Source organism: Salmo trutta, chromosome 10 (assembly GCF_901001165.1).
Source record: "Salmo trutta chromosome 10, fSalTru1.1, whole genome shotgun sequence".
NCBI classification, from domain to species: Eukaryota; Metazoa; Chordata; class Actinopteri; order Salmoniformes; family Salmonidae; genus Salmo; species Salmo trutta.
Genome location: NC_042966.1, coordinates 44887136 through 44914163, shown reverse-complemented (window position 1 = coordinate 44914163; position 27028 = coordinate 44887136). Strand labels below are relative to the sequence as shown.

The following is a 27028-nucleotide window of genomic DNA, read 5'->3' as shown; positions in this document are numbered from 1 at the left end:
AAAGTATTCGGCCCCTTGAACTTTTCGACCTTTTGCCACATTTCAGGCTTCAAACATAAAGATATAAAACTGTAATTTTTTGTGAAGAATCAACAACAAGTGGAACACAATCATGAAGTGGAACGAAATTTATTGGATATTTCAAACTTTTTTAACAAATAAAAACTGAAAAATTGGGCGTGCAAAATTATTCAGCCCCTTTACTTTCAGTCAGCAAACTCTCTCTCAGAAGTTCAGTGTAAAGTAAAGTTCATTTAAGTCCTCACCTGGATTTGAACTCACAACCTCTTGCTACACCACCTTGTCTGTATCAATGATTTCACCTGAAAGGCCTACTTTGCACTTCAAAGTAAATCTCAGCTCTGTTAAAAATTCACTAAAGAAAACTATTACATTTATCATAGTGATTCAAGAGTAACAGGAATGGCGGCAGGAAGCCTAGTGGTTAGAAAGTTGGGGGGGCGGCAGGTAGACTAGCGGTTACAGCATTGGGCCAGTAACCAAAAGGTTGCTGGATTGAATCCCCGAGCTGACAAGGTAAGAATCTGTCATTCTGCCCACTGAACAAGGCAGTTAACCCACTGTTCCTGGGTAGGCCGTCATTGTAAATAAGAATTTGTTCTTAACTGACTTGACTAGTTAAATAAAGGTTAATGAAAAAATATATATATATGACCAGTGGAGGACAGCTCATAATAACGGAGTTAATGGAATAGTATCAAAACATGTGCTGCATACCATTGCAGTCATTCCACTCCAGACATTAACAAAAACCTCCAGGGAACCATGACACAACATCCCAAGAATGTTCAGAAGACCTTCAGGGTACTATGACACAACGCTCCCGAAGAACTTCCTAAAAACATCCTCGGACAAACCTTGTAAGTAGACAAAACATCTAGGGGACCATGATACAACATCCCAAAAATGTCCTAAAAATGTCCTCGGGACAAACCCGGGAACTATAAAAGGGTCACCCAGAGAAGGTTATCTTGGAACCATCACAACGTCCTAAGGAATAGTAAAATGAAAGTCCTGAGAACCTCAGTGATGTACAGGGAACTAGACAAAGGACCCCCAGAGAACATTAGAACGTTCTCAGAACATCAGTGGGATAACGTTGCACCGAAACCCTTAAAGGAACTAATGGGAACGTTGCCAAATGTCCTCAGGACGTCCCCTGTTTGCTGGACATACAGCCATTGTATAGGTTTCTTTATGTAAGTGTAAATAATATCAGCCTCACACACTGGAGAGCAGGGTACAAGCCTGTAATGTACTCATTGTCCTTGCAAAAAAATAGGCTATACAGTCAAAGGGAGAAACAGTAGGGAGGGGAAGGCAATCTGCTTGTTAAACGAGGCCATTAAAGCAGGTTAGCAAGAAAAAGCAGCAATATATTTCACCACGGAGAGGCTAGTGAGGCGAGGGAACACGTTAGCAAAAACTAGACTACACCACCTGGGGCGATACACGAAGGACACATTTACACCTGAATACTGCATGTATTTCTCCAGAAACCACAGAGACAATTCTCCTCTGTAGAAAAGTCTTGTGTATCAGAAAGTCAGGAAAACCCATTACCTCAGCAGCTTTGTGTAAATGGTGCTGACTCCCTGTCTAGCTGGTATTTCTCTCTAAAGAAGACACAACCAAATGGCTTGGTTGGATAATGCTTCTATTGATGAATAGACTCCACTACGAAATTACACCCGATCGTTGAGGAGATACTGATGAATGAAGACGGGGAAACACGCAGTAATACAACTACTATTATGCTGGAGAACAGCTATGTCAGCTTGACTCCGTTTAGCTTGTGAGTAATGTGAGCTATACATGTAATCACTGCAGTGGTGTAGAAACTGTACTGTAAGGCATTTCTGAAAGAAAAGTCGTTTAAACTGAAAAGGCAATGTTCCACGTAAGTCAAGGTTGTCTGTTTTGTGGAGGCTGCTGAGGGAGGACGGCTCATGGTAATGGCTGGAATGGAGTCAATGGTATGGTATCAACCACATAGAAACAACATGGAGACCACATGGAGACCACATGGAGACCACATGGAGACCATATGGAAACAACATGGAAACAACATGGAGACAACATGGAGACCACATGGAGACCACATGGAGACCACATGGAGACCATATGGAAACAACATGGAAACAACATGGAGACCACATGGAGACCACATGGAGACCATATGGAAACAACATGGAGACCACATGGAGACAACATGGAGTCCACATGGAGACAACATGGAGACAACATGGAGACCACATGGAGACCACGTGGAGACCACATGGAAACAACATGGACACCACATGGAGACCACATGGAGACCATATGGAAACAACATGGAGACCACATGGAGACCACATGGAAACAACATGGAGACCACATGGAGACCATATGGAAACAACATGGAGACCACATGGAGACCGCATGGAGACCATATGGAAACAACATGGAGACCATATGGAAACAACATGGAGACCACATGGAGACAACATGGAGACCACATGGAGACCATATGGAGACCACATGGAAACAACATGGCGACCACATGGAGACCACATGGAGACCACATGGAAACAACATGGAGACCACAAGGAAACAACATGGAGACCATATGGAAACAACATGGAAACAACATGGAGACCACATGGAGACCACATGGAGACCACATGGAAACCACATGGAAACAACATGGAGACCACATGGAGACCACATGGAAACAACATGGAGACCACATGGAAACCACATGGAAACCACATGGAAACAACATGGAGACCACATGGAGACCACATGGAGACCACATGGAGATCACATGGAAACAACATGGAGACCATATGGAAACCACATGGAAATAACATGGAGACCACATGGAAACCACATGGAGATCACATGGAGACCACATGGAGACCACATGGAGATCACATGGAAACCACATGGAGACCACATGGAGACCACATGGAGACCACATGGAGACTACAGGTTTTATACCATTCCACTGACTCCATCCCAGCCATTATGAGCTGTAATCACCTCACCAGCTTCCACTGGATTTTAGATACTCTCTTGGCACACACCACACCACACACAACACACACACACACACACACACACACACACACACACACACCACACACACACACACACACACACTGGACTGTGATGGAACATAAATAAAACCTACTTGTTTGTAGCAGTGATTTCAGGCTGTTCATATAGAAAATAGAGAGAGAGAATGACGGGGGAGAGGGGAGGAGAGAGGAGAGGAGTGGGGGAGAGAGAGAGAGAGGTGGAGCGAAAGGGTAGATGAGCAGAGAGAAAAGAGAGAGGGAGAGAGAGAGAACAACGAGAGAGAGAGAGAGAGGGGGTGGAGAGAGAGAGAGGAGAATAGAGGAGAGAGGGGCGGAGAGGGGGAGAGAGAGGGGATATGGCCAGAGAGAGAGAGGGGAGGAAGAAAGGAGAGAGGGGAGGAAGAAAGGAGAGAGGGGGAGGAGAGGGGGTAGATAGGAGGGGGAGAGAAGGAGAGGGGGGAGAGAAGGGAGATGGGCAGAGAGGAGAGGGGGAGAGAGGAGAGGGAGAGAGAGGGAGGAGAGAGAGGGGAGATGGCCAGAGAGAGAGAGAGGGGGAGAGAGAGGAGGGGAGGAGATAGGAGGAGGGAAGAGCCCAACCACTCAGGAGCCAGGACCACCCACTGGGGAGCCAGGCCCAGCCAATCAGGAGCCAGGAGCCAGGCCCACCCACTGGGCCAGGCCCAGCCACTGGGGAGCCAGGACCAGCCAATCAGGAGCCAGGCCCACCCACTGGGGAGCCAGGCCCAGCCACTGGGGAGCCAGGACCAGCCAATCAGGAGCCAGGCCCACCCACTGGGGAGCCAGGCCCATCCACTGGGGAGCCAGGCCCACCCACTGGGGAGCCAGGCCCACCCACTGGGGAGCCAGGCCCACCCACTGGGGAGCCAGGCCCACCCACTGGGGAGCCAGGCCCAGCCACTGTGGAGCCAGGACCAGTCAATCAGGAGCCAGGCCCACCCACTGGGGACAGGCCCACCCACTCAGGAGCCAGGCCCACCCACTGGGGAGCCAGGCCCATCCACTGGGGAGCCAGGCCCACCCACTGGGGAGCCAGGACCACCCACTGGGGAGCCAGGCCCACCCACTCGGGAGCCAGGACCAGCCACTGGGGAGCCAGGCCCACCCACTGGGGAGCCAGGCCCAGCCTGGGGGCCAGGCCCAGCCACTGGGGAGCCAGGCCCAGCCACTGGGGAGCCAGGCCCACCCACTGGGAGCCAGGTCCACCCACTGGGGAGGCCCACCCACTGGGGAGCCAGGCCCACCCACTGGGGAGCCAGGACCAGCCAATCAGGAGCCAGGCCCACCCACTCAGGAGCCAGGCCCACCCACTGGGGAGCCAGGCCCACCCACTCGGGAGCCAGGCCCACCCACTGGGGAGCCAGGCCCATCTACTGGGGAGCCAAGACCACCCACTGGGGAGCCAGCCAGGCCCACCCACTGGGGAGCCAGGCCCACCCACTGGGGAGCCAGGTCCACCCACTGGGGAGCCAGGCCCACCCACTGGGGAGCCAGGCCCACCCACTGGGGAGCCAGACCCAGCCAGTCAGAAAACGTTTTTCCCCATAAAAGGGCTTTATTACAAGACAGAAATACTCCTCAGTTTCATCAGCTGGGTGGCTGGTCTCAGATGATCCTGTAGGTGAAGAAGCCAATGGTGGAGGTCCTGGGCTGGTGTGGTTATACATGGTCTGCGGTTTTGAGGCCGGTTGGATGTACTGCCAAATTCTCTAAAACGCAGTACAGAACCTCCGGCGATGATCCTCGGTCCGGTTCCTTCGACGACACAAAAGCGGAGGGATCAGCGGGTGAGTGGAAGGCTACGTCCCGAACTGGAGCCGCCACCCTGAGTAGATGCCCACCCGGACCCTCCCCTATAGGTTCAGGTTTGTGGCCGGGAGTCCGCACCTTTGGGGGGGGGTACTGTCACGCCCTGACCTGAGAGAGACGTTTTTCTCTGTTTGGTTAGGTCAGGGTGTGACATGGGGTGGGCATCTATGTGTCATATTTCTATGTTTTTTTCTTCTTCTTTGATTGGCCTAGTATGGTTTCCAATCAGAGGCAGCTGTCTATCGTTGTCTCTGATTGGGAATCATACTTAGGCAGCCCTTTTTCCCCTCCTTCAGTTGTGGGATCTTGTTTTGTACAGGCTCAGTATGCATGCAGAACGTGACGTTCGGTTTTTCTTTGTTTGTTATTTTGTTTGAGTGTTCTGGAGTTACAAGAAATATAAATATGAGCACTTTCCACGCTGCACATTGGTCAACCTCCTTTTGACGATCGTCTCACTACTTCTTAAGTAGATTTTGGGGTATCTGTACTTGACTTTACTATACATATATATATTTTTTAAATTTAAAGCGGCAGTGGTGGAAAAAGTTTCCAGTTGTCGTACTTGAGCAAAAGTAAAGATACACTACTGACCAAAAGTATATGGACACCTGCTCGTCCAACATCTCCTACCAAAATCATGGACATTAATATGGACTTGGTCCCCCATTTGCTGCTATAACAGCCTCCACTCTTCTGGGAAGGCTGTCCACTAGACGTTGGAACATTGTTGCGGGGACTTGCTTCTATTCATCCACAAGAGCATTAGTGAGGTTCGGGCACTGATATCGGGGTGATTAGGGCCTGGCTCGCAGTCGGGTATCCAATTCATCCCAAGATGTTTGATGGGGTTGAGGTCAGGGCTCTGTGCAGGCCAGTCAAGTTCTTCTACACCGATCTCGACGAACCATGTTCTGTATGGACTTGCATGGTGGAATTGTCGTGCTAAAAACAGGAAAGGGCCTTCCCCAAACTTTTGGAAGCACAGAATTGTCTAGAATGGCATTGTGTGCAGTAGCATTAAGATTTCCCTTCAATGGAACTAAGGGGCCCGAACCATGATAAACGCCCTAGACCATTATTCCTTCTCCACCAAACTTTACAGTTTGCTCTACGCATTGGGGCAGGTAGGGGTCCTCCTGTGCATCCGCCAAACCCAGATTCGTCCATCGGACTGCAGATGGTGAAGCCGTGATTAATCCACTCCAGAGAATGCATTTCCACTGCTCCAATGGCGGCGAGCTTTTACAACCACTCCAGCCGACACTTGGCATTGCGCATGGTGATCTTAGGCTTGTGCGGCTGCTCGGCACGGAAACTAATTTTGTAAAGCTCCCGATGAACATGTTCGTATGCTGACAGTTGCTTCCAGAAGGCAGTTTGGAAACTCGGTAGTGAGTGTTTGCAATGGAGGACAGGACTGTTTACTGTGAGTACTACATTGGTTGCCTTTCTTTGGCATGTAGGTCATTAGGGACGTGTCGGGCTGTGAACACAAACTTAGAGGAATTGATAGGCCTATTCTGGTATTCAACAGCTGAGGTGTGAGCTCTGGCTTGTTTTTCCGTACTGTTCCTACCATCGTCAGCTTCCTCTTGAGGAACTCCGTCCCAGCTTGTGCGAAGTAAAAAGGTTATCGCATTTGATGTTGTGGCCATGGAGTCCCTGTGTCACGCCAGGACAACTGCTTCCTTTGGTTTCTTCTCAGGGGGCTCCTCCATCTGGCTTCCCCGTATACCACGTGCAATTTCCACGCATATGATGACGCAACATCACAGGCAGCCCAGATCTGATTCCAGATTGTCGGGTTTAGACAGTATGATACTGCCTGAAGGGGCAGCGCCCCTAAATGGCATAAGCTGCACAGTAACGTTGGGCCCAGGGTTGTAAAACGGGGAAGGCAGTCCACCCACTTGTCCCACACTGACCTGATTGCAGCTAGCTTCTCTCTGCCGCCAAGCTGGTCTGGTGTCTCGGTTATCGAAGCTGATAATCATGGAAATAATGTGGAAGTTTTCCAGAGACGTTGTTGCACTGAAAAGTTATCTGTCAGTTTCTGCATCACACAGGGATTCTGTGGATTCCCCAATGGATCTGAAAACACCAGCAAGGATAAGAACCTCAAAATATGCATGTAAATGAGTTTGGTCCATCTCCTTCCATCTCTCTCCAAAAACACACGTTCCCTCAAAATTAGTGCAGTCCAGAATGATTTCTGGATGGTGTCTGGGGTGAACAGTTCGAAAGAAGACTTCATGTGAGTGCACATGAGTAATCGCCATCAGCCCTGGTTTCTTTCTTCCTTGGCAGCCTTGCTCATTCATTGGGCAAGAAGACCATTCAATTTCAAAATGTTTTTACATCCATATTTCTCCTCCTGCAGGCTGCTGATGAGCTGGTTGCTGATGGGCTGGTCCTGGGGTTTCCTGCTGAAGGGCTGGTCCTGGGGCTGGTTGCTGATGGGCTGGTCCTGGGGCTGGCTGCTGACGGGCTGGTCCTGGGGCTGGTTGCTGATAGGCTGGTCCTGGGGCTGGTTGCTGATGGGCTGGTCCTGGGGCTGGTTGCTGAAGGGCTGGTCCTGGGGCTGGCTGCTGACGGGCTGGTCCTGGGGCTGGCTGCTGACGGGCTGGTCCTGGGGCTGGTCCTGGGGCTGGTCCTGGGGCTGGCTGCTGACGGGCTGGTCCTGGGGCTGGTCCTGGGGCTGGTCCTCGGGCTGGTTGCTGATGGGCTGGTCCTGGGGCTGATGGGCTGGTCCTCGGGCTGGTTGCTGATGGGCTGGTCCTGGGCTGGCTGCTGACGGGCTGGTCCTGGGGCTGGCTGAGTGTCAATCTCATCCTCTTCTTCTCACTGTCAGACTCCGAATTGACAGAGACATGATCCTCATATTTGGAAAAGCCTTAATCTTCCAAAGTGGAAAACGGTCCTTCCACAATAGCTTCTCTCTGCAAAAAATAATTCTAAGGCTCTGAGCAGAGATTATTTTTGCCATACTGATTGGTTTATTAAGGAGCTATACATGCAAAGCTATTTATCTGGAGACAGACAGGTTCTTGCTTTTATGTTGAAACAGCACATGGAGGAGGAAGACAGAGTGAAGTCAAACCTTTCTGTTAAATTTCTACTTGTTTTCTCCTACACACACTTTTCCACACTTTTATTACCCTCAGGTCCAGTGGACCAGAACACCATATACGTAATATTAATGTGTAGGGGGGGTCCAGTGGACCAGAACACCACATATGTAATGTTAATGTGTAGGTGTGTCCAGTGGACAAGAACACCAACTATGTAATGTTAATGTGTAGGGGGGGTCCAGTGGACCAGAACACCCCATATGTAATATAAATGTGTAGGGGGTCCAGTGGACCAGAACACCACATATGTAATGTTAATGTGTAGGTGTGTCCAGTGGACAAGAACACCAACTATGTAATTCTAATGTGGTAGGGGGTCCCAGTGGACCAGAACCCCCATATGTAATATAAATGTGTAGGGGGTCCTAGTTGGACCAGAACACCACATATGTATATAAATGTTTAGGGGGGTCCAGTGGACCAGACACCACATATGTAATGTTATGTGTCATAGGGGGGTACACAGTGTTCACTCAATGAAATGTGTTATTTTACATGTTCTTCACAGAAAATGAGCCAGGCCAATGAGTCTCAAGTTATTTTGTGGAATTTATCTTCCTCAGTGTATCTGAGCCAATCAGTTGTGTTGTGATAAAGTAGGGGTGGTATACAGAAGATGTCCTATTTGGTAAAAGAATCAAGTCCCATATACGAAAAGAACACTCAAATAACGCAAAGAGAAACGACAGTTCCCATCGTTACTTAAGACATGTAAGGTCAGTCATCTGGAAAATGGTAAAATTTCTTCAGCTGCAGTCGCAAAAGAACCCTCAAGCGCTATGGATGAAACTGGTCCTCATGAGGACCTCCACAGGAAAGGAAGACCCAGAGTTACCTCTGCTGCAGAGGATAAGTTCATTAGAGTTACAGCCTCATGAGGACCACCACAGGAAAGGAAGACACAGAGTTACCTCTGCTGCAGAGGATAAGTTCATTAGGTTACCAACCGCATGAGGACTCCACAGGAAAGGAAGACACAGAGTTACCTCTGCTGCAGAGGATAAGTTCATTAGAGTTACCAGCCTCATGAGGACCGCCACAGGAAAGGAAGACACAGAGTTCCCTCTGCTGCAGAGAATAAGGTCATTAGAGTTACCAGCCTGCAGAAATTGCATCCCAAATTTTTTTCACAGAGTTCAAGTAACAGACACATCTCATCATCAACTGTTCAGAGGAGACTGCATAGATCAAGGCCTTCATGGTCAATTGCTGCAAAGAAACAACTACTAAAGGACACTAATAAGAAGAAGAGACTTGCTTGGGCCAAAAAACACAAGCAATGGACATTAGAACGGTGGAAATCTGTCATTTGGTCTGATGTGTCCAAATCTGAGATTTTTGGTTCCAGCTGCCGTGTATTTGTGAGACGGATTATCTCAGCATGTGTGGTTCCCACCGTGAAGCATGGAGGAGGTGGTGTGATGGTGCTTTGCTGGTGACACTGTCTGTGATTTATTTAGAATTCAAGGCACGCTTAACCAGCATGGCTTCCATAGCATTCTGCAGAGATACACCATCACATCTGGTTTGCGCTTAGTGGGACTATAATTTGTTTTCAACAGGACAATGACCCAACACACCTCCAGGCTGTGTAAGGGCTATTTGACCAAGAAGGAGAGGGATGGAGTGATGCATCAGATGACCTGGCCTCCACAATCACCCGACCTCAACCCAATTGAGATGGTTTGGGATGAGTTGGACCGCAGAGTGAAGGAAAAGCAGCCAACAAGTGCTCAGCATATGTGGGAACTCCTTCAAGACTGTTGGAAAAGCTTTCCAGGTGAAGCTGGTTGAGAGAATGCCAAGAGTGTGCAAAGCTCTCATCAAGGCTATTTGAAGAATATAAAATATATTTTGATTTAACACTTTTTTGGATACTAAATGATTCCATATGTGTTATTTCATAGTGTTGATGTCTTCACTATTATTCTCAATGTAGAAAATAGTAAAAATAAAGAAAAACCTTGGAATGAGTACGTGTGTCCAAACTTTTATTATATATTTATTTTAAATATACATTATATCTACATGTATTGTAGTAAACTAATGGACAACAACACTTAGGCTTCTAGTTCCAGCTGATACTATACACATTTTATATTAGTTATCTTTTTTTTGTTTTTAGACGCATCCTTTTAAGCTACCCTCAACCCCTCCCATCTATCTCTGAACACCATCCAGGTTAGATTTTTATTTGCCATATATTTTTCAACTAGTGCTGTGATGTTTCAGAAAAGTTCTGAACCTTTCGATTCTCATAATTTCTACAGATTGTAAACTAAAGATAATCATTAGATTGTTAATGGATTGACTATGACTTTTCAAATCACCCAGCAGTGCTATTTGCAGAGTTAACTCCAGGTAAATGTTGCATTTCTTCAGTCATTCCTGAACCTGAGACCAAAAACAAGCTGTGGACAGTACCAAATCAAATGACCTAATGATTCTGTCTCTTCGCAGCAGAATCTGCAGAGCTGGGAAGGTTGTATCCCCCTATATATTGCATTCGGAAAGTATTCAGACCCCTTGACTTTTTCCACATTTTGTTACGTTACAGCCTTATTCTAAAATTGATTAAATAGTTTTTTCTTGGCGCCCTCGAGCGCCGGGGAGGAAGAGCGGGAGCAGGCGTGACAGTACCCCCCCCCCCCCGGGGACGTCACTCGGTCGTCCCACCTGGGCGAGCCGGCTGAGGGGGTAAACTCCCCACGAACCGGCTGGGGCGTGGGAGCCTGACGAGCCGGCTGAGGCCCGCCCTCCGAGCCAACCGGGCGGGGCAAGGAAACCTCTCGAGCCAACTAGGGCTGGAAGCCCGACGAACTGGGTAGGCACCTCCGGTTCCATCGTCGGCGACCCAGGACTGACGTCACCACCAACCGGAACGCCAGTACCCCCCCGATGCTTCGTTTGATGGCCTTGGGATTCTGTAAAGGCCGCGGCGGACAGGAGAAGCAGGTACTTATTTGGAAACAGACAAGGAAACAAGACAGGAACAGCATCAGAACACGGGTAACACGGACATGAGACAATTAATCCCAAGGCAGGGAACAGAGCTTGGGAACAGACAGATATAGGGAAGGTAATGACACAAGTAATTGAGTCCAGATGAGTCCAATAATACGCTGATGCTCGTGATGGGGGGAAGACAGGTGTGCGTACTGATGGTGGCTTGAGTACGTAATGCTGGGGATCCTGGCGTCGGGAGGAAGAGCGGGAGCAGGCGTGAAAGTAGGAAGTTGACCCATGTCACAGTGCTGTCTTTCACCACACCAGCAATCTCTCCACAGATTCCTGAAAAATTACTGAAATTCCTGAAAAATACACAAATAATGTGAGATCAATAAAAGTAGTGTCAATCATGTTGGAGATAAATTAAATAATCAAAACGTGTTGATTATGCTTTACATACAAAGTGTTGTCAACCCTTGTAGAGACGCCACACTGCTGCTTTTGTCTCATGGGATGGCAGCAGATTTCCACCAAAGTGTTTGTATCCCGGGTGGCGTCCTGGTACTACTGCATTATCCTCTGCGTAGTTGTGGATGAAGTTCACCACTCGCTGCAAGTCCTCATGCTTCAGGTGTAACCTGTGCTTGCTTGAGCCAGCTCTCTTTTTGTTCGGAGGCATTAGACCATTCTTCTTGTATGACTGGTTGAGGAGAGACAGGTGTGTTCTACAGGTGTGTTCTACAGGTGTGTTCTACCGGTGTGTTCTACAGGTGTGTTCTACAGGTCTTTATGATGGGAGGTATTAAACCATTCTCCTTGTATGACTGGTGGAGGAGAGACAGGTATGTTCTACAGGTGTGTTCTACAGGTGTGTTCTACAGGTGTGTTCTACAGGTCTTTCTGATGGGAAGCATTAGACCATTCTCCTTGTATGACAGGTGGAGGAGAGACAGGTGGAGGAGAGACAGGTGTGTTCTACAGGTGTGTTCTACAGGTCTTTATGATGGGAGGTATTAAACCATTCTCCTTGTATGACTGGTGGAGGAGAGACAGGTGGAGGAGAGACAGGTGTGTTCTACAGGTGTGTTCTACAGGTCTTTATGATGGGAGGTATTAAACCATTCTCCTTGTATGACTGGTGGAGGAGAGTCAGGTGTGTTCTACAGGTGTGTTCTACAGGTGTGTTTACAGGTCTTTCTGGTGGGAGGCATTAGACCATTCTCCTTGTATGACTGGTGGAGGAGAAACAGGTGTGTTCTACAGGTGTGTTCTACAGGTCTTTATGATGGGAGGTATTAAACCATTCTCCTTGTATGACTGGTGGAGGAGAGTCAGGTGTGTTATACTGATGCTGAAAGACAAATTCCAGATATAAATATTTTCATTAATACAATAGATAGCCGTAATCACCGTCAGACACACCTGGCTAACTGGATGGGTCATGTAATCATCTGGCGAAGTGGAGTCTTTTGTTTAGACATGGTAGCTAGCTAGCTAGCTAAACAATGAGCCATTTTTTTTTTTTTTTATTTTACCGTTATTTTACCAGGTAAGTTGACTGAGAACACATTCTCATTTACAGCAACGACCTGGGGAATAGTTTCAGGGGAGAGGAGGGGGATGAATGAGCCAATTGTAAGCTGGGATGATTAGACAGCCGTGATGGTATGAGTGCCAGATTGGGAATTTAGCCATAATCCCAACCCATAGAGCACTAGCAAAATAAACCAATTGTCATGGCTATCTAAAGCTACCCAACTTGGTTCAACGTTAGCTAGCTAGCATTAGGCTATAACTAGCAATGCAAATGGATTTCTGATTCAAATAATATTACTACACAGATCATACAGGTAGCGTTAGCTAAATAGGGGGAGTTACAGCCCACTTTACAGGCATGTGGCAGACATGTGGCAGGCTAGGCTAAAAAGAGCAGGAGACGTGTGTGAAGAGGGGGAGGTCCAACCAGGCACACGTATGAGAGCTGTGAGATCTAACCAACAGGACGAAAGTATCTAGATTAATCCCCACCCCGACAGTACATACTATGACTGTGATATGTCGCTGTCTCACCTATCTATCTGACTGTGATATGTAGCTGTCTCACCTAGCTATCTGACTGTGATACCTGTCTCACCTAGATATCTGACTGTGATACCTGTCTCACCTAGCTATCTGACTGTGATATGTAGCTGTCTCACCTAGCTATCTGACTGTGATATGTAGCTGTCTCACCTAGCTATCTGACTGTGATATGTAGCTGTCTCACCTAGCTATCTGACTGTGATATGTAGCTGTCTCACCTAGCTATCTGACTGTGATATGTAGCTGTCTCACCTAGCTATCTGACTGTGATATGTAGCTGTCTCACCCAGCTATCTTCAGATGAATGCACTAGCTGTTTCACTCTAGGTAAGAGTGTCTGCTAAATGACCACAATGTCAACTGAGGGAGTGATGGATTGATGACAGAGGACATATTCTCCTCATAACATAACCGAGGTAAATTGGTGGCTTTGGAGGGTCAGCGGAACACTGGTCTGCCAGTGGTTATCTGAGGGCCGGTGTGTGTGTGTGTGTGTGTAACCTGTAATCCACCGGAAGCCCAGAAAGTGAACAGCACAGCAGTTAGAAGAAAATGAGTCTGAAAAAAGAAAGAGCTGTGTGTGTGTGTGAAAGTGAGGTGATTTTGTACTTCACAGTAACTGAATGGTAGTCTTTCCCCTCCATTCCATCTCTGGCTGGGGAGCTAAATACCTCTAACTCTGTACTGCAGATGAAAGTACTGGGTCAAACAGAGAGGGAGGGAGGGAGGTAGGAAGGGAGGGAGAGAGAGAGAAAGGGATGGAGGGACCAGGGCAGCATGCAGACAGACCAGGGCAGCATGCAGACAGACCAAGGCAGCATGCAGACAGACCAAGGCAGCATGCAGACAGACCAAGGCAGCACGCAGACAGACCAAGGCAGCATGCAGACAGACCAAGGCAGCATGCAGACTACATTTAAATTTACATTTTAGTCATTTAGCAGACACTCTTATCCAGAGCGACTTACATTTCATACATTTTTTTTCTGGGCTGGCCCCCATGGGAATTGAACCCACAACCCTGGTGTTGCAAACACCATGCTCTACCAACTGAGCTACAGGGAAGACTACCAGGGCAGCATGCAGACAGACCAGAACCTGTATTCACAAAGCATCTCATTGCAGGGGTACTGATTTAAGATCAGTTTCACATTTTATATCGCAGTGAATGATTTCATTGACAAGGGGAGCTGGTCCAAGACGCTTTGAGAACACGGGCCCAGGAAGAAAGCTGGTAACCAATTCCTTGCACAGCAGTGTTTCACTGTGTTTGTGTGTGAATTTCCAGATCAAGGCACTAACAGAAAGGGTTGAATATTTCAGCAACATGTGCAGTGAACATGGCTTTGGTGATGAAAGGAACATAATGCATTTCTTGTAATCTCCCTATCGGGTCACTGCATGCTGGGACATGGGCTTGGATGGTGACACACATCTTCTTCTAGCTTCCTGACTGAATAATGGGAGTCTTCAGTGTTTCTGGAAACAAGGGCCTGAACTGGAGGTACAGCAACAGTCTGTCTCTGTCTCTCAGCCATTCTGTCAACATGTATCCAGAAACAAGGTCCTTACCTGAGAGTACAGCAACAGTCTGTCTCTCAGCCATTCTGTCAACATGTACTCTAGGTAACCACTCAAATTCAGACAACCTGCTACGGACGCAAGACCCGCCTTATATTCACGTTGTCCCATTCCTTAATCTTGTGTGATATATATATATATAATATTTTAGTTGAATGATTTGCATTAATACGCATGTTTTCACTCTGGACATGAGACTTGCATTTATTTCAGACCTTTAAACCATACTGCTTGTCACGTCCTGACCCTTGTAAGATGTCATTTTCTATAGTAGAGTAGGTTAGGGCGTAACAGGGGGTGTTTTGGGTGGTTTTCTATGTTTTCTATTTCTATGTTTAGTTCTAGTATTCTATTTCTATGTTGGAGGTTTTTGGGATGATTTCCAATTAGAGGCAGCTGGTTCGCATTGTCTCTAATTGGAGATCATATTTAAGTTGGGTTTTTAATCTATTGTGTTCTGTGTAGTCGTGTTCTGTGTAGTCGTGTTCTGTGTAGTCGTGTTCTGTGTAGTCGTGTAGTTGTGTTCTGTGTAGTTGTGTTCTGTGTAGTTGTGTTCTGTGTAGTTGTGTTCTGTGTAGTCGTGTAGTTGTGTTTTGTTTAGTCGTGTTCTGTGTAGTTGTGTTCTGTGTAGTTGTGTCTGTGTGTGTAGTTGTGTCTGTGTGTGTAGTTGTGTCTGTGTGTGTAGTTGTGTGTTGTTTAGTCGTGTTCTGTGTAGTTGTGTTCTGTGTAGTTGTGTTCTGTGTAGTTGTGTTCTGTGTAGTTGTGTTTGTTTAGTCGTGTTCTGTTTAGTTGTGTTCTGTGTAGTTGTGTTCTGTGTAGTTGTGTTCTGTGTAGTTGTGTTCTGTTTAGTTGTGTTCTGTGTAGTTGTGTTTTGTTTAGTCGTGTTCTGTGTAGTTGTGTTCTGTGTAGTCGTGTTCTGTGTAGTCATGTTCTGTGTAGTTGTGTTCTGTTTAGTTGTGTTCTGTGTAGTCTTCAGTACCTGACAGAACTGTTAGCTGATCGTTTTCTCTTTGTTATTTTCTTTAGTGTTCTGAGTTTAATAAACAGTAATTATGAGCACTCAACACGCTGTGCCTTAGTCCCCTCTATACGACAGACGTTACACTGCTGTAAAGTCTATTTGTCTGTATGTTTATGTTATCACACAAGTTAGTAAAACGTAAAGACCAACATGATAAACATGCTATGAAAAAAGTTATTGGTTTGCAATCTTATAATAAAAAATGAAAATTAGATCTTTAATATAAACCTTTAATGCATTTGGTCATCCCCCAAAATATGGCCGTCTCTGGATAGCTGACGACAGGGTGGCAGGTTTGTTGATGTGCTGCTGTAGGGTTCTATATCCCAGCAGACTCACCTGGGGACAGAGGGATGGACACATGTTAGTCTGGGAGACTTTACAGGAAGGAGAGCATGAGTTGGTGCCTAGCCCAGGGCCTCCTGCCTAACCCTCACCCCTGACCTCCCACTGGCCCAGGGCCTCCTGCCTAACCCTTACCCCTGACCTCCCACTGGCCCAGGGCCTCCTGCCTAACCCTTACCCCTGACCTCCCACTGGCCCAGGGCCTCCTGCCTAACCCTTACCCCTGACCTCCTACTGGCCCAGGGCCTCCTGCCTAACCCTTACCCCTGACCTCCCACTGGCCCAGGGCCTCCTGCCTAACCCTCCCCCTGACCTCCCACTAGCCCTGGGCGTCTTGCCTAAACCTCACTCCTGACCTCCCACTGGCCCAGGGCCTCCTGCCTAACCCTCACCCCTGACCTCCCACTAGCCTAGGGCCTCCTGCCTAATCCTCTAATCAGTGTCTCTGACAGGGAGTTACTCCAGGAGTAGATCGTTGTATGGTGCCTTGGACTTCTCCACTCCTTGTGAGTGGATTACTAGCTCTTGAAATGGTATAATGCAACGTAAAGGAAACAATTATATCATGACTTACTGGTACGGAGTGCTCCGTGTTCCTGCTGACAGCGCAGAGTGCTCCGTGTTCCTGCTGAGAGCGCGGAGTGCTCCGTGTTCCTGCTGATAGGACGGAGTGCTCCGTGTTCCTGCTGAGAGCGCGGAGTGCTCCGTGTTCCTGCTGATAGCGCGGAGTGCTCCGTGTTCCTGCTGAGAGCGCGGAGGGCTCCGTGTTCCTGCTGAGAGCGCGGAGTGCTCCGTGTTCCTGCTGATAGCGCGGAGTGCTCCGTGTTCCTGCTGAGAGCGCGGAGTGTCCTGCTGATAGCGGAGCCTCAACCTGGATGCATGACTAATGCCTGTAATTCAAAAAGTACGCTTCACCTCCGAGTTTCATCTGTAGACATTACAGATTGTTGTTTCTGACATGCCACGATCCCGCTTACTTTACATCTGACAGATATTTAACTACTGTAGCTAGCTAGCTAGATAATAATGGTTTATGATGATTGCAGTTAGTACATTATCTAGCTAGTCAACTAGCTAAGTGTAAAAACCCAGCTAGCTAGCTAGTCAACTAGCTAAGTGTAAAACCCAGCTAGCTAGCTAACCAACTAGCTAAGTGTAAAACCCAGCTAAGCTAGCTAGTCAACTAGCTAAGTGTAAAAACCCAGCTAGCTAGCTAGTCAACTAGCTAAGTGTAAAAACCCAGCTAGCTAGCTAGTCAACTAGCTAAGTGTAAAACCCAGCTAGCTAGCTAGTCAACTAGCTAAGTGTAAAAACCCAGCTAGCTAGCTAACCAACTAGGTAGTTATCAACGACACTCACTCGGTAATTTCCCATATTTATCTGACCAACTAGACATTACTTTAGTCAACCTCGTCCGACTCCTTCTTTCCTACTCATATCTATAGGGCTTCTTCTAGGTTCAAAACGACATGGCTGTAGTCCGCTAGCGCATTGTCAAAACGAACCCTTCTCTCACACTGCCCACCTGGTTCAGCCAGGCAGTCAAAGGCAAAGCATTCCAAAAGTTTACACCTGAATCTACGTCAAGCATGGAAAACATTCTAGTTTGCTGCTAACCTGAATATTACTATTACTATGCATGAGCTTGCTGCTAGCCTGAATATTTCTCTGCATGAGCTTGCTGCTAGCCTGAATATTACTCTGCATGAGCTTGCTAGTAGCCTGAATATTTCTCTGCATGAGCTTGCTGCTAGCCTGAATATTACTCTGCATGAGCGCTGTATGCTAGCCGGAATTTGCTACCTGATATACTATGCATGAGCTTGCGCTAGCCTGAAATACTTCTCTGCCTGAACTTGCTATTAGCCTGAATATTCTCGCCTGAGCTTGCTATAGCCTGAATATTTCTCTGCATGAGCTTGCTGCTAGCCTGAATATTACTCGCATGAGCTTGCTAGTAGCCTGAATATTTCTCTGCATGAGCTTGCTGCTAGCCTGAATATTACTCTGCATGAGCTTGCTGCTAACCTGAATATTACTATTACTATGCATGAACTTGCTGCTAGCCTGAATATCTCTGCCTGAGCTTGCTATTAGCCTAATATTTCTGCCTGAGCTTGCTAGTAGCCTGAATATTTCTCTGCATGAGCTTGCTGCTAGCCTGAATATTACTCTGCATGAGCTGCTAGTAGCCTGAATATTCTCTGCATGAGCTTGCTGCTAGCCTGAATATTACTCTGCATGAGCTTGCTAGTAGCCTGAATATTTCTCTGCATGAGCTTGCTGCTAGCCTGAATATTACTCTGCATGAGCTTGCTGCTAACCTGAATATTACTATTACTATGCTATGAGCTTGCTGCTAGCCTGAATATTTCTCTGCCTGAGCTTGCTAGTAGCCTGAATATTTCTCTGCCTGAGCTTGCTAGTAGCCTGAATATTTATCTCTGAGCTTGCTGCTAGCCTGAATATTACTCTGCATGAGCTTGCTAGTAGCCTGAATATTTCTCTCTGCATGAGCTTGCTGCTAGCCTGAATATTTCTCTGCATTAGCTTGCTGCTAGCCTGAATATTTCTCTGCATGAGCTTGCTGCTAGCCTGAATATTACTCTGTATGAGCTTGCTGCTAACCTGAATATTACTATTACTATGCATGAGCTTGCTGCTAGCCTGAATATTACTATGCATGAGCTTGCTGCTAGCCTGAATATTACTCTGCACAAGCTTGCTGCTAGCCTTATTATTACTCTGCATGAGCTTGCTGCTAGCCTACACATGAATATTACTCTGCATTAGCTTGCTGCTAGCCTGAATATTTTTCTGCATTAGCTTGCTGCTAGCCTGAATATTTCTCTGCATGAGCTTGCTGCTAGCCTGAATATTTCTCTGCATGAGATTTTAGACAAAGGCCCGAAAGATTACTGTTAGAGAAACTGTAGACTAAAAACAAAGTTTTTTAAGGTGCCAAATAAGGGTTTTTGTTTCGTAACACACGCACGCACACAAGCACACACACACACACACACACACACACACCACACACACACACACACACACACACACACACACACACACACACACACACAAACACACTAATTAATTTCCAACCACTTTGTGTGTCACAATGGACATCAGCCCTTTCTTCTTCCTTCTTTTTCTCCAACTGATTTCTGGACAGGTCAGACTGACTGATGCGATAAGTGGAGCTGATGGATGAATGGAGAGATGATTTCTGGACAGGTCAGACTGACTGATGCGATAAGTGGAGCTGATGGATGAATGGAGAGATGATTTCTGGACAGGTCAGACTGACTGATGCGATAAGTGGAGCTGATGGATGAATGGAGAGATGATTTCTGGACAGGTCAGACTGACTGATGCGATAAGTGGAGCTGATGGATGAATGGAGAGATGATTTCTGGACAGGTCAGACTGACTGATGCGATAAGTGGAGCTGATGGATGAATGGAGAGATGATTTCTGGACAGGTCAGACTGACTGATGCGATAAGTGGAGCTGATGGATGAATGGAGAGATGATTTCTGGACAGGTCAGACTGACTGATGCGATAAGTGGAGCTGATGGATGAATGGAGAGATGATTTCTGGACAGGTCAGACTGACTGATGCGATAAGGTGGAGCTGATGGATGAATGGAGAGATGATTTCTGACAGTCAGACTGACTGATGCGATAAGTGGAGCTGATGGATGAATGGAGAGATGATTCTGGACAGGTCAGACTGACTGGATGCGATAAGTGGAGCTGATGGATGAATGGAGAGATGATTTCTGGACATGAGGTCAGACTGACTGATTGCGATAAGTGGAGCTGAATGGATGAATGGAGAGATGATTTTCTGGACAGGTCAGACTGAACTGATGCTATAAGTGGAGCTGATGGATGAAGGGAGAGAGGATTCTGGACAGGTCAGACTGACTGATGCGATAAGTGGAGCTGATGGATGAATGGAGAGATGATTCTGGACAGGGTCAGACGGACTGAATGGCGATAAGTGGAGCTTATGGATGAATTGGGAGACGATGATTTCTGTACAGGTCAGACTGACTGAGGCGATAAGTGGGGGAGCTGATGGAATGAATGGAGAGGAGGATTCTGGACAGGTCAGACGGAACTGATGTGCGATTAGTGGAGCTGATGGATGATGAGAGACTGATTTCTGGACAGGTCAGACTGACTGATGCGATAAAGTGGAGCTGATGGATGATAGATTAGAAGTGATGTCCTGGACAGGTCAGACCTGACTGAGATGCGATAAGTTGGAGCTGATGGATGAATGGAGAGATGATTTCTGGACAGGTTCAGAACTGACTGAGGCGAGAAAGTGGACGCTGATGGATGAATGGAGAGATGATTTCTGTGACAGGTCAGACTGAACTGATGCGATAAGTGGAGCTGATGGATGAATGGAGAGATGATTCTGGACCAGGTCAGACTGACTGATGCGATAAGTGGAGCTGATGGATGAATGGAGAGATGATTTCTGGACAGGGTCAGACTGACTGATGCGATAAGTGGAGCTGATGGATGAATGGAGAGATGATTTCTGGACAGGTCAGACTGACTGATGCGATAAGTGGAGCTGATGGATGAATGGAGGAGATGATTTCTGACAGGTCAGACTGACTGATGCGATAATTGGAGCTGATGGATGAATGGAGAGATGATTTCTGGACAGGTCCAGACTGACTGATGCGATAAGTGGAGCTGATGGATGAATGGAGAGATGATTTCTGGACAGGTCAGACTGACTGATGCGATAAGTGGAGCTGATGGATGAATGGAGAGATGATTTCTGGACAGGTCAGACTGACTGATGCGATAAGTGGAGCTGATGGATGAATGGAGAGATGATTTCTGGACAGGTCAGAACTGACTGATGCGATAAGTGAGGACTGAGTGATATGGAGAGATGATTTCTGGACAGGTCCAGACTGACTGATTGCGATAAGTGGAGCTGATGGATGAATGGAGAGATGATTTCTGGACAGGTCAGACCTGACTGATGCGATAAGGTGAGCGGATGGATGAATGGAGAGATGATTTCTGGACCGGTCAGCTGACTGTGCGATAAAGTGGAGCTGATCGGATGAATGGTAGAGGATGATTGTCGGAACAGGTCAGACTGACTGATGCGATAAGTTGAGCTGAGGATGAATGGAGAGATGATTTCTGGACAGGTCAGACTGACTGATGCGAATAAGTGGAGCTGATGGATGAATGAGAGATGAGTTCTGGACAGGTCAGACTGACTGATGCGATAAGTGGAGCTGATGGATGAATGGAGAGATGATTTCTGGACAGTCACTGACTGATGGCGATCAGTGGAGCTGATGGATGAATGGAGAGATGATTTCTGGACAGTCAGACTGACTGCTGCGATAAGTGGAGCTGATGGATGAATGGAGAGATGATTTCTGGACAGGTCATACTGACTGATGCGATAAGTGGAGCTGATGGATGAATGGAGAGATGATTTCTGGACAGGTCAGACTGACTGATGCTATAAGTGGAGCTGATGGATGAATGGAGAGATGATTTTCTGGACAGGTCAGACTGACTGATGCGATAAGTGGAGCTGATGGATGAATGGAGAGATGATTTCTGGACAGGTCAGACCTGACTGATGCGATAAGTGGAGCTGATGGATGAATGGAGAGATGATTTCTGGACAGGTCAGACTGACTGATGCGATAAGTGGAGCTGATGGGATGAATGGAGAGAATGATTTCTGGACAGGTCAGACTGACTGATGCGATAAGTGGAGCTGATGGATGAAATGGAGAGATGATTCTGGACAGGTCAGACTGACTGATGCGATAAGTGGAGCTGATGGATGAATGGAGAGATGATTTCTGGACAGGTCAGACTGACTGATAGTCGATAAGTGGAGCTGATGGAGGAATGGAGAGATGATTTCTGGACAGGTCAGACTGACTGATGCGATAAGTGGAGCTGATGGATGAATGGAGAGATGATTTCTGGACAGGTCAGACTGACTGATGCGATAAGTGAGCTGATGGATGGAATGGAGAGATGATTTCTGGACAGGTCAGACTGACTGATGCGATAAGTGAGCTGATGGATGAATGGAGAGATGATTTCTGGACAGGTCAGACTGACTGATTGCGATAAGTGAGCTGATGGATATGGGAGGATGATTTCTGGACAGGTCAGACTGACTGATGCGATAAGTGGAGCTGATGGATGAATGGAGAGAGATTTCTGGACCAGGTCATACTGGACTGATGCGATCAGTGGAGCTGATGGATGAATGGAGAGATGATTTCTGGACAGGTCAGACTGACTGATGCGATAAGTGGAGCTGATGGATGAATGGAGAGATGATTTCTGGACAGGTCAGACTGACTGATGCGATAAGTGGAGCTGATGGATGAATGGAGAGATGATTTCTGGACAGGTCAGACTGACTGATGCGATAAGTGGAGCTGATGGATGAATGGAGAGATGATTTCTGGACAGGTCAGACTGACTGATGCGAGTAAGTGGAGCTGATGGATGAATGGAGAGATGATTTTCTGACAGTCAGACTGACTGATGCGATAATGGAGCTGATGGATGAATGGAGAGATGATTTCTGGACAGGTCAGACTGACTGATGCGATAAGTGGAGCTGATGGATGAATGGAGAGATGATTTCTGGACAGGTCAGACTGACTGATGCGATAAGTGGAGCTGATGGATGAATGGAGAGATGATTTCTGGACAGGTCAGACTGACTGATGCGATAAGTGTAGGCTGATTGGATGAATGGAGAAGATGATTTCTGGACAGGTCAGACTGACTGATAGCGATAAGTGGAGGCTGATGGATGAATGGAGAGAATGATTTCCTGGGACAGGTCAGACCTGACTGATGCGATAAGTGGAGCTGGATGGATGATTGGAGAGAGGATTGCTGGACAGGTCAAGACTGACTGATGGGCGATAAGGTGGAGCTGATGGGATGATGGAGATGATTTCTGGACAGGTCAGACTGACTGATGCGATAATTGGAGCTGATGGATGAATGGAGAGATGATTTCTGGACAGGTCAGACTGACTGATGCGATAAGTGGAGCTGATGGATGAATGGAGAGATGATTTCTGGACAGGTCAGACTGACTGATGCGATAAGTGGAGCTGATGGATGAATGGAGAGATGATTTCTGGACAGGTCAGACTGACTGATGCGATAAGTGGAGCTGATGGATGAATGGAGAGATGATTTCTGGACAGGTCAGACTGACTGATGCGATAAGTGGAGCTGATGGATGAATGGAGAGATGATTTCTGGACAGGTCAGACTGACTGATGCGATAAGTGGAGCTGATGGATGATGGAGAGATGATTTCTGGACAGGTCAGACTGACTGATGCGATAAGTGGAGCTGATGGATGAATGGAGATGATTTCTGGACAGGTCAGACTGACTGATGCGATAAGTGGAGCTGATGGATGAATGGAGAGATGATTTCTGGACAGGTCAGACTGACTGATGCGATAAGTGGAGCTGATGGATGAATGGAGAGATGATTTCTGGACAGGTCAGACTGACTGATGCGATAAGTGGAGCTGATGGATGAATGGAGAGATGATTTCTGGACAGGTCAGAGAGACTGATGCGATAAGTGGAGCTGATGGATGAATGGAGAGATGATTTCTGGACAGGTCAGAGACTGATGCGATAGTGGAGCTGATGGATGAATGGAGAGATGATTTCTGGACAGGTCAGACTGACTGATGCGATAAGTGGAGCTGATGGATGAATGGAGAGATGATTTCTGGACAGGTCAGACTGACTGATGCGATAAGTGGAGCTGATGGATGAATGGAGAGATGATTTCTGGACAGGTCAGACTGACTGATGCGATAAGTGGAGCTGATGGATGAATGGAGAGATGATTTCTGGACAGGTCAGACTGACTGATGCGATAAGTGGAGCTGATGGATGAATGGAGAGATGATTTCTGGACAGGTCAGACTGACTGATGCGATAAGTGGAGCTGATGGATGAATGGAGAGATGATTTCTGGACAGGTCAGACTGACTGATGCGATAAGTGGAGCTGATGGATGAAGGAGATGATTTCTGGACAGGTCAGACTGACTGATGCGATAAGTGGAGCTGATGGATGAATGGAGAGATAGTCTTTCTGGTTGGAGCTGTCTCACACACTTCCTTCTTATCAGAGGATCAGGAAGCATCCCTGTCCTGCCTGTCTCACTGAGGAAATACACACAACAAAGAAAAACATTTTGTCCCGTGACACTTTTGTCTGACCCCGACACACAACGATTCACCAAAAGCTTGACATTTGGACATTCAGCTTGAAGAAATGGATAGTAAAACGCAGGACGAGACAATGAAAGGCACAGTAACATGTCTTGGAACGGTTTTGATAAAGATCTCTGATTTAAACGTCACCTTATATTGTTAATAACTATGGATCTAGAATAAACGTTAGTTTATAACGGAGAGTTTGACCTCTCACCTTGCTTATGCCTTTGGAAATACAACTCTACCCAGTCTATGGGCTGAGTGTAGGTCTGATAGAGCGGCCCTGTGGTGAACTGGCATCTACGGTGTTTTCACTGATAAAGACTCTGTTCTGTCCTCTTTTCATCCATTTCTAGGATGTCTCCTCTGAGGAAAATGTATCCGGCTTTGTTATGCAGCGCAGCTCTCTTCCTGCGCTGTAATAAGGGTCTGTGTGGCCAGACACATTCAATGTACACACGTCAATTTAAGGAATATACTCTCCCTCGCTCTCTCTCTTTCTCTCTCACTCTATTCCCTCTCTCACTCTCTCTCTCTCTCTCTCTCTCCCTCTCCTCTTTCCCTCTCTCACTCTCTCTCTCTCCATCCGCTCTCTCTCTCCCTCTCTCTCTCCCTCTCCTCATCTCTCTCTCTCTCGATCGCTCTTCTCTCTCTCGTCCTCTCTCTCTCTTTCTCCTCCCTTTTCTCTCTTCCCCGCTCACACACACCTAAAATGCGTCTAAGTACACACAAACACACACGGGCGTTACATGCACACACACACACATGCACACAAACAAGGGTATGGCTTCAAAAAACACAATCCTGTTAGCTATTGGCAGTGAATATAGCTCTCTGTGCCAGAGTGAAAATATAGCAATCTGTTCATTCTTTCAGCAAAACCAGGGACATGTTCATAGTATATAGGCCAGTATATAGGCTAGCCATGAATCCACGTCCACCACTAGCGGATGTCCTCCATCTATCCAAGGATTTAACTATATGCAGTATCTTTACAATTATCAATCTAGACTTTTCACACTGGTTCTTTACTTAAATTCAGTTTTGTGTGTGTGTGTGTGTGTGTGTGTGTGTGTGTGGTGTGTGTGTGTGTGTGTGTGTGTGTGTGTGTGTGCCTGTATGCATGTGTTTCAACATAAGTGCATAATTGTATGTCCATATCAATCACTAATCTGTAGTAAAACTATGGTGGAAACCTAACCTAGGCCTGATATTAATCTGTAGTATGTAATATTGGCCTGATATTAATCTGTAGTATGTAACCTAGCCTGATATTAATCTGTAGTATGTAATATTGGCCTGATATTAATCTGTAGTATGTAATATTGGCCTGATATAATCTGTAGTATGTAATATTGGGCTGATATTAATCTGTAGTATGTAATATTGGCCTGATATAATCTGTAGTATGTAATATTGGCCTGATAATAATCTGTAGTATGTAATATTGGCCTGATATTAATCTGTAGTATGTAATATTGGCCTGATATTAATCTGTAGTATGTAATATTGGGCTGATATTAATCTGTTGTATGTAATATTGCCCTGATATTAATCTATAGTACGTAATATTGGCCTGATAATAATCTGTAGTATGTAATATTGGGCTGATATTAATCTGTAGTATGTAATATTGGCCTGATATTAATCTATAGTATGTAATATTGGCCTGATATTAATCTGTAGTATGTAATATTGGCCTGATATTATCTGTAGTATGTAACCTAGCCTGATATTAATCTGTAGTATGTAATATTGGCCTGATATTAATCTGTAATATGTAAACCTAGCCTGATATTAATCTGTAGTATGTAACATTATCTCCTATATAGTGCATTTGTAAGGGGTGCGTACTGGCGGCAGAGAAGTCAGACACAGGAGAGCAAAAACTGATTTACAATGGCACAGTTTAATAAATAAAACCACCATTAACAGAACAATAAATCAATGGGTAAAACCCGTCACACACCAGCATAACGTGCACAAGCATTACAATAAACAATACCGGACAAGGACATGGGGGGGAACAGAGGGTTAAATACACAACATGTAATGATGGAATTGAAACCAGGTGTGTGGGAAGACAAGACAAAACAAATGGAAAATGAAAAGTGGGATCGGCGATGGCTAGAAGGCCGGTGACGTCGACCGCCAAAACGACGCCCGAACAAGGAGAGGGACCGACTTCGGCGGAAGTCGTGACAGCATTACCATACAGGCCTATCTCCTATATAGAGGATTTCCACGTAGGCCTCTAGTCAAAGTAGTCCACTCTATAGGGATAAGATGCCATTTGGGATACAGAGAGCACTCTACCTACTGCTACTAATCCATTTATGTAAAGACAAAGCTACATAATCTGAAACACACACACACTAACCATCAGATCCCCTCCCTGAACAGACAGACAGGCCAGAGCCACAACTTTTATTTTTATTTCACCTTTATTTAACTTTTCTAGGGTAGGGGGCACTATTTTCACCTCCGGATGAAAAGCGTGCCCAAAGTAAACTACTTGCTTCTCAGGCCCAGAAGCTAGGATGTGCACATTGAAAACACGCTAAAGTTTCTAAAACTGTTAAAATAATGTCTGTGAGTATAACAGAACTGATTTGTCAGGTGAAAACCTGAGAAAAAATTCATCCAGGAAGTAGGAATTATTTTATTTTTGTAGTTCTCTATTGAATGCCTTTTAAAGTATCCATTGACTTA

General features: G+C 46.4%; 1 long non-coding RNA gene across 1 annotated transcript in view; it reads left to right on the top strand.

The window, feature by feature from the left end:
- Window positions 1–27028, top strand: part of LOC115201765 (uncharacterized) — a 79020-nt gene that overhangs the window by 2158 nt on the left and 49834 nt on the right. The window contains exon 2 of the long non-coding RNA XR_003879812.1: window positions 7949–7956. This is a non-coding gene — a long non-coding RNA (uncharacterized LOC115201765). The remainder of the gene's footprint in view (window positions 1–7948; window positions 7957–27028) is intronic.